General features: G+C 41.7%; 1 long non-coding RNA gene across 1 annotated transcript; it reads left to right on the top strand.

Moving 5' to 3' along the window:
* The first annotated feature begins 903 nt into the window (after positions 1-903).
* On the top strand, positions 904-6,839 carry LOC147911978 (uncharacterized). The gene is made up of 3 exons (XR_015550506.1): positions 904-1,040; positions 3,933-4,084; positions 6,249-6,839. It is a non-coding gene; the product is annotated as an uncharacterized LOC147911978 (long non-coding RNA).
* Positions 6,840-7,979: the final 1,140 nt, after the last annotated feature.

The raw sequence follows: 7,979 nt of genomic DNA on the forward strand, positions 1-7,979 counted from the left end.
CATGTCTCCATACCTCTTGGGAGGATGTGAAAATGCACTGTGTGCGCCAGTAATTCAAGTGTTTTGAGTGAAGGTGCTGTGGGTAAGACATAACCTGAAAACCTACATGGCTCTAGATGTTGAAAGCAACAGCTCCTCCTACATGAGAATTTGTCCCAGATTCCAAAGGCCAAAGGCATAAAGGTCAAGCACCCTCATATTCTAAAGTGAGGTGCTGGATTATCCTGCAAAGGAACTGACCAAGCTGCTTCAGCAGGCATTAGCTTCTGTCTCAAGCCAGAGATAGGAAAGAGTTGAGGGGGAAAAAGTGGAAAGACTATTTTGAGAAAGTTCTAAAGAGCGGGAATTTTCTCCCAGCTCATGATGGAGAAAGAGACTTTGCTTTCCCCTTGTTTCAAGCCAAGTGCAAGAGGCTTCAGAAAGTTTGTCCTAGTGAGGTCAGCTAAGCAATATACTCATGGCAGACACAGTGAATGGCCTTTTTCTTTCTTTCTTTCTTTTTTCCTTCCTTCCTTCCTTCCTTCCTTTTCTTCCTTCCTTCCTTCCTTCCTTCCTTCCTTCCTTCCTTCCTTCCTTCCCCCAAAGCCCCAGTAGATAGTTGTATGTCATAGTTACACATCCTTCTAGTTGCTGTTTGTGGGACGCAGCCTCAGCACGGCCGGAGAAGCGGTGCGTCGGTGCGCGCCCTGGATCCGAACCCGAGCCGCCAGCAGCGGAGCGCATGCACTTAACCACTAAGCCACAGGGCCGGCCCTGAATGGCCTTTAAACTTCTAAAGAACATTCCCCAGAAAATTCCCTAGTCCAAAGATCCCTGCTTGGAGTGGGGATCCAACTTACCACTGGAGATAATACAAAATTAACATTTTCTCTGAGAACGACCAGGTTACAAACCCAGAGAGCGCTGAGGAATTCAGTATGTGGTGGTTTCTCCATGCACTCTGAAGGCTCACAGAATGATGAGAAGAAGTGACACTGGCTGTTCTGGAGTCTCAGAAACTACAGGATCAGTCAGAGGCCCCTAGGATTCCAAATAATACAGTAAGTGTTATCTCAGGGGGAGTATTGTTGGTTCTCAAACATTAGCATGCATCCTGTTTGTGGAAACAGGATTGCTGGAACCCCCGCCCCCATTTCTGTCCGAGTTTATGATCAATGTGTCTTGAGTTGGGCCTTGGGGTTTTGCTCTTTTAACAAGTGCATATATGATATTAAATATGCTGGTTTGAATAACACATTCTGATAACCACTGATGGAGCATGTAATGCTACCATTTGAAGGGAGACCGTGTGAGAATAAAACCTACACTGATATGTCGGGAACCTAGAGATTCCTAATTATGTGATCTGAGGGCCTAGTGTCAGGAGTAACAGAATAGCACACATCTCCCCATTTTTAAGAAAATTTAAATAAGAATTCAATTTCAAGTCAAAGCATATAAAGGGAAATAGAATTTTCAATTAAGTTGAATTCAAATATGTATATTAATGATGTTTTATGTAATGTATATAGTAAATGCATTAATTACATTGAGAGCTGACACTTCCCCCCAAACCGTGGGAAGCATGCCAAGGCTCTATCCTTCAGTCCTCTGTGCCCCAGGCCAAGTGCTTAGAGTTGGGGTGAGCATAGAACACATGTTTGGTCAATGTGAGGTGTTTTCCTGAGGTTTTTAGGAAGACGAGGTCTTTTCCCACTGTATTGGTTATAGTTAGGCAGGGTAGGCCTAGAGCACAGCTTCCCAAACTTCCTGCTTGATTGAATCCAATTAGAGGCTTTAATCTAATTGTTGCCCAGGCCATACCACAACTCAAATAAACCAAAATCTCCGGTTGTAAAAATCATGCTTCAGTTTTTAATGAATCCCCAGAGGATTTCTCTTTGCAGAAAATGTAGATAGCAAGTGATTGAGGAACTAGTTTTCTCCAGCTTGGCCCTTGTTGGAATCCCTGGAGTGCTTGTTGATGTCCACATCATTTGGCCCCAGTCCTCCCTCAGAGTTTCTGACTATATAGGTCTGGGTTGGGGGGTGAGCATGTGTGTGTCTCACAGGTTCCCAGCTGTTGCTGATCTGAGGACCACACTTTGAGAACTCCTGCTCAACCTGTAAGTTACGGTCTGAATATGCCAGTGAAAAAGTTGTTCTGCTTCTGAGGAGAGAGTAGCATAAAACGTTATCAAAAAAAAAAAACTGCACACAATTCTCAGGTTACTAGGGTCTTTCAGATAGGCTTGTGATATCTCATGTTGAGTTTTGTTTGTTCTCAAAAGTTAGCGTGCTTCATGGGTCCAGCCCCATGGTATAGTGGTTAAGTTCCTCGCATTCCACTTCGGTGGCCTGGATTCACAAGTTCTGATCTAGGGCACAGACCTACGCTACTTGTGACCATGCTGTGGTGGTGACCTACATGCAAAAAATAGAGGAAGATTGTCATAGATGTTAGCTCAGGGCTGATCTTCCTCAGGCAAAAAAAGAGGAAGATTGGCAACAGATGTCAGCTCAGTCAAATCTTCCTCAGCAAAAAATAAAAAAAAGTTAGCGTGATTCAAGTTTATGGGTATGTGATTGCTGGACCTCGTCCACTCTCCTCCTAGTTTATGAATCAATATGCCTGGGGTGGGGCTTGGGAATTTGTGTTTCTAACAATTGCATAGGTTTTTCTGATGCTGCGGGTTTGGGTGTCACACTCCTGAAATCCACTGATTGAGCGTCTAAGGAGACTATGTGAGGGTAAACCCAACACAGATAAATGAAAACCTAGAGATTCCATGTCATGGTCTGCAAGCTTAGTTTCAGAAATGCCAGAAGAGCAGGCATATCACCATGGTTCCTTTTTCATTTAAATTATTTCAAATAATTACATTTTAAGTCCAAGCCTGAGAAGGAAAGCAGAATTTAAGTTACATTTAATCAAAATCTGTGTGTATATATGTATATTAAATTAATTTTGTCATCATCATTTGTCACGAAATTAAATTTGACATTGAGATAAATCCTTCATAAAATCAAAACCAAACAAAAATACATAATTGGGTGTAACTATACTGTCACTGAGGAAATACTAAAATTTTATTTTTTAAAAGAAAAACAGGATCTAACAGCTTTCATTAAATAGCAGATTACAGATGTATTCCAAAGTTTGGGAAGAAAATTGAATCTGTCTTTTAAGGATGAGTCTTGTGAATCATATGTTTAGTTCCTAGAAAACAATATATATTGAAGATGAATATGAGACTGTGAGAGAGAGAAAAAAAGGAAATTGGCTAAATTAAAAGTACTATGTTTGATTAGTAAAGGGTTTATAATATTTTCAGAAATAGAATGTTAAAAAAAATTGTTAAAGCACACTCCTTGATATATAAAATGTTGAAATTTGTGTCATGGTGAAATATGCTTTTCTGAATATATGTAACACATGAAAAATACTTTTCATCTTCAGACCGCAATGTTGGACATTAACAAAGTTGTTATACCCGTTTTGGCTCTGTATTCTTTGGGTCATTGGCTATCAGAAAAATTGAGAATTTGGCAAATTAGTCGTTTAGAGAGTTAGTCATTTGTAAAATTCAATTGAAGCAAGTTGACTATCAGTCAGTTTGGGTAAAGATAGACTCTGGTGGACATCATTAGCTTTACCTGCTCAGAGAACTCCCATTGTGTTGGAAAGTTGCATTCCAGTTTGACTTTGGGTAATTGCCCTGTCTGAGATCTCCATTTCTGAGGTTTAAGTAGAGAGAATCCCATTCCCAACACCACTGGGGCCGTAGAAACCAAGCTGATCAAACTAGGGCCGTGTTCATGGAGCTGATGGAATGATTGATACTGGATTCCCTGATTTTATATAAATATCTAATTTTTAAAAATTAGGCATCATAACTTTATATATATTGTAGAAATGTCTCTTCTAAATGTGCTATACTGCTTTCTTCCAGATGGTTAATACCAAACTACTGTCCCGATCTGTGGATTCCAATGCTATTCTGCCACAATGTGATGGCATGTTGAATTGGGAATATGAAGTCAAGCACACCTCAGCATATCTTTCTTCTGGATTGAGGCCAGTGCCTGAGGAATTTAAGTGAGGGTAAGTTCACATCAAGGTAGTAATTCCCTTATTATCCGAGTTGGGTGAGGCATGTTTACATCGGGCATCATTTACTCATCAGTCTGTCTGGGGTCCCCTAGACCACCCGCAAGTTGATGATTCCTTAGAAGGACTCACAGACCTCAGAAGAGATGTTATATTTACGCTGCCAGTGTACTGCAGTGCAAGGATACAAATTAACGTTAGCAAAGAGAAATGAGGCATAAGGAGGAGTCCAGGAGAAACCGAGCGTGAAGCTCCCCCCGTCCTCCTCCAGTTGTTGTGGAGTCACACGCACAGAGCTTCATTCTCCCAGCACTGATGTGTGCAAAGTGTTGCCTACCAGGAAAGATCACCCTAACCTTGGTCACTTAAGTGTGGAAAGTCCCCAGGACTGAGGTTACCTACTCATTCTCCAGTCCGAACAGAGGCCCAGCTGTTACAGTGTGGTTCAAAGCCCCAGGCTGTGAAAACAGGCATTCACCAAATTCACGTTGTTAGTGGTCAGGCTCCATCCTGAAGACCTCGGGCATGTGCAGGCTTTGGGCAGCCTAAGCTTCCTGATATAGGACCCTTTACAGCACGGTTTTTGATTTCTTGTCATTTTTATATATGGTATCATTTATCCTCCATCATATAATTATTATATCTTTGTTATAAATGAAAATTTTTTAAGATGGTATTTTTATGTCACAGCTTTATAAAATGTTTGTGTTAATTCTACTAAGTTTGAGTTGTCTGCCATTGTTTATAAATTCATACAATCATAATGAACAAATCTACAAAATAGTTATCTGGATACTTTCTAATATTTATATGTGTAAATTCTTATTTTTGACTACTTAAATTGATTCGACATTCTGAGAATACTTTTAAATATTTGGGGTGATAGTATTCTAAGTCCTGAATTCAATGAGGAAATAGTCACTCCTTCATGTACATACAGTTTAACATGAGAGAAAATAAAATGAGCATTTGAATGAATTACAATGTTATTATGACTGAAATATGTAAGACATTGAAAAATGTGACAATTTCTTATGCAACTCAATATCAACAAACCATAAATATCAGTAAGGAATACTTTTTTTAGAATTCAAGTTTAGCTTCAAAATTGAAAAGTAAATATGAATGCTGCCAATATAAGCATCGACACGATAAACAAAAGTAAACCCATGACACAGGATAAAAATAGTACCAAAAACCACGCCAATAAATCTTCTTCGCTCCATATTAGTGAATTGCTCATTTGGTGCTGGCTCTTCATATGACCCAGGTCCCAATACCCTGATCCCCCTTTAGGAACCCCTCTACCTTCATTTAAGTCCTAGTGCTTTAGAGAAGCTGACCCTCCCCCATACGCAAGGGGTGAGAATGCCAAGATTCTGAGTGGATCCTGTCGTCCCGGACAGAGAGCTCGCAGTTGGGGCGAGCATGTCAGCCATGTCAGGTCAAAACTAGGGCTTTTCCTGAGATTTCTAGGAAGACAAGGTATTTTCTCACTTTATTTGGTAACGTTGTGCAAGATAGGCCTAGAGCAGAGGTTCACACACAAACTGCACATTATAACCCCAGGGGAAAGTTTAAAACAGAGGACACCACACCTCAAATTAACCAGAGTCTCCAGTTGTAAAAATCATGCCTCAGTCTTTTAAAAGAATCTCCGGGAGATTCCTTTTTGCATAATATCCATTGGCCCCTCTCCTCTTTCAGAGTTTCTGGTTAGTTCGATTTGGGTAAGTGGGGTGAAAACTACATGTCCTCCAAGAAGCCAGATGTTGCTACAGAGACCACACATTGAGAGGCACTGCCCTTCTTATGAGATAATGTCTCAGTATGTCATTGCCAAAGTTTCTATGCTTCTGCAGATAGAAAAAAAATGTTTTCCTTGAGAGAGAGAATTCTCAGGTTCCTGGGATATTCCAGGCAGCCCTTAAGATTTGAGTCACCAGTGAATTTGCATTTCTCAAAAGATTCCAGGCTTTAAAACGCTGTTGTCTGGGGATAACCTTTTGAGAACTACTGCTCTAGTGCTGTAGATCACTAACTCCCCTTTGAATATTGTAGACTGAGTCTGAAATTGGGGTGGATGACTAGTAATGAGAGCTAGTCTGTTGTGTACCAGGGAGTGACACTAAGGCTTTGATTTCTCATCTCGTTTCAGCTTCACTGCCTGGGGAAGGGTTTGAAGTATTACCCATGTGGCCCTAGAGAAACAGGATCAGAAGTGAATCCCTTTCCTCAGGCCACAGGGTAAAGACGTGGCAGAGCTCCAGCTGGAGGCTAGAAAAGCAGGACCCAAACCTGTGCTCTGAACACGATGAAGAGGAGATGTCACCCCAGATGCAGTCCCTGCCCCATGTCCTTCCGGGCAGGAAACGTCTTCCCCATGGTAAATCTGAGACCACAGCAGTATGCAGCCACTACTGCCTCGTGGTAGCTTCAGGTGTGTCCTCTACCTGTCCGGGAAGGTGTAAAACTGCTCCGAGCTTGCGCAGAATGCAAGTGTTCTGGGCGAAGGAGCTGTGCGTCAGACAGACCCTCAGAAGCTGCGTGGCCCCAGATGATGAAAGCAGCGTTTCCTCTCCCAGGAGACTTGGTCCCCAGATTCCAAAGGCCAAAGGCACAATGTCAAGCACCCTCATATTCTAAAGTGAGGGGCTGGATTATCCTGCAAAGGAACTCACCACAGCTGCTTCAGCGGGCATTAGCTTCTGTCTCAACCCAGAGATAGAAGAGTTGAGGTGGAAAATGTGGGGAGACTCTTTTGAAAGTGTTCTACAGGGCAGAAATTTCCTCAAACCTCATGAATGAGAAAGAGACTCTGCTTTCCCTTTGTTTCTAGCCAAGTGCTGGAGGCTTCAGAAAGTTTCCCCCGGTAAGGCCAGCTCAGCAGGACACTCATTGCAGACACAGTGAGTGGCCTTCAAACTTTAACTAAAAGAGGCTGCCCCAGAACATTCCCTAGTCCAAAGATCCCTGCTTGGAGTGGGGATCTCACTTAGGGTTCAAGATAATCCTATATTAACATTTTTTCTGACAACAACCAGTAGTTTACGAACCCAGAGAGTGCTGAGGAATTCAGTATGTGGTGGTTTGTCTATGCACTCTGAAGGCTCACAGAATGATGAGAAGAAGTGACACTGGCTGTTCTGGAGTCTCAGAAACTACAGGATTAGGCGGAGGCCCCTAGGATTCCAAATAATACAGTAAGTGTTATCTCAGGGGGAGTATTGTTGGTTCTCAAACATTAGCATGCATCCTGTTTGTGGAAACAGGATTGCTGGACCCCCCGCCCCCCCTTGCCTCTGAGTTTATGATCCATATGTATGAGTTGGGACTTGGAGTTTTGCTCTTTTAACAAGTGCATATGTGATATTAAATATGTTGGTTTCAATAACATACTCTGATAACCACTGATGGAGCATGTAATGCTACCATATGAAGGGAGAACATGTGAGAATAAAACCTACCCTGATAAATTGGGAATGTAGAGATTCCTGATTATATGATCTGAGGGCCTAGTGTCAGGAGTAACAGAGTAGCACACATCTCACCATGCTTTAAGAAATTTAAATAAGAATTCAATTTCAAGTCAAAGCATATGAAGGGAAATAGAATTTTCAATTAAATTGAATTCAAATGTGTATATTAATGACATATTATGTAATGTATATTATAGTTACATCAATTACATTGAGAGCTGACACTTCCCCCAACACCATGGAAGAATGCCAAGGCTCTATCCTTCAGTCCTCTGTGCCCCAGGCCAAGTGTTAACAGTTGGGGTGAGCACAAGAACCCATGTTTGGTCCATGTGAGGTGTTCTCCTGAGATTTTTAGGAAGACAATGTCTTTTCCCACTGTATAGGTTATGGTTGGGCAGGATAGGCCT

The sequence above is a fragment of the Ceratotherium simum genome, chromosome X (assembly GCF_057802395.1).
Source record: "Ceratotherium simum simum isolate JZ-2026a chromosome X, ASM5780239v1, whole genome shotgun sequence".
Classification (NCBI taxonomy): domain Eukaryota; kingdom Metazoa; phylum Chordata; class Mammalia; order Perissodactyla; family Rhinocerotidae; genus Ceratotherium; species Ceratotherium simum.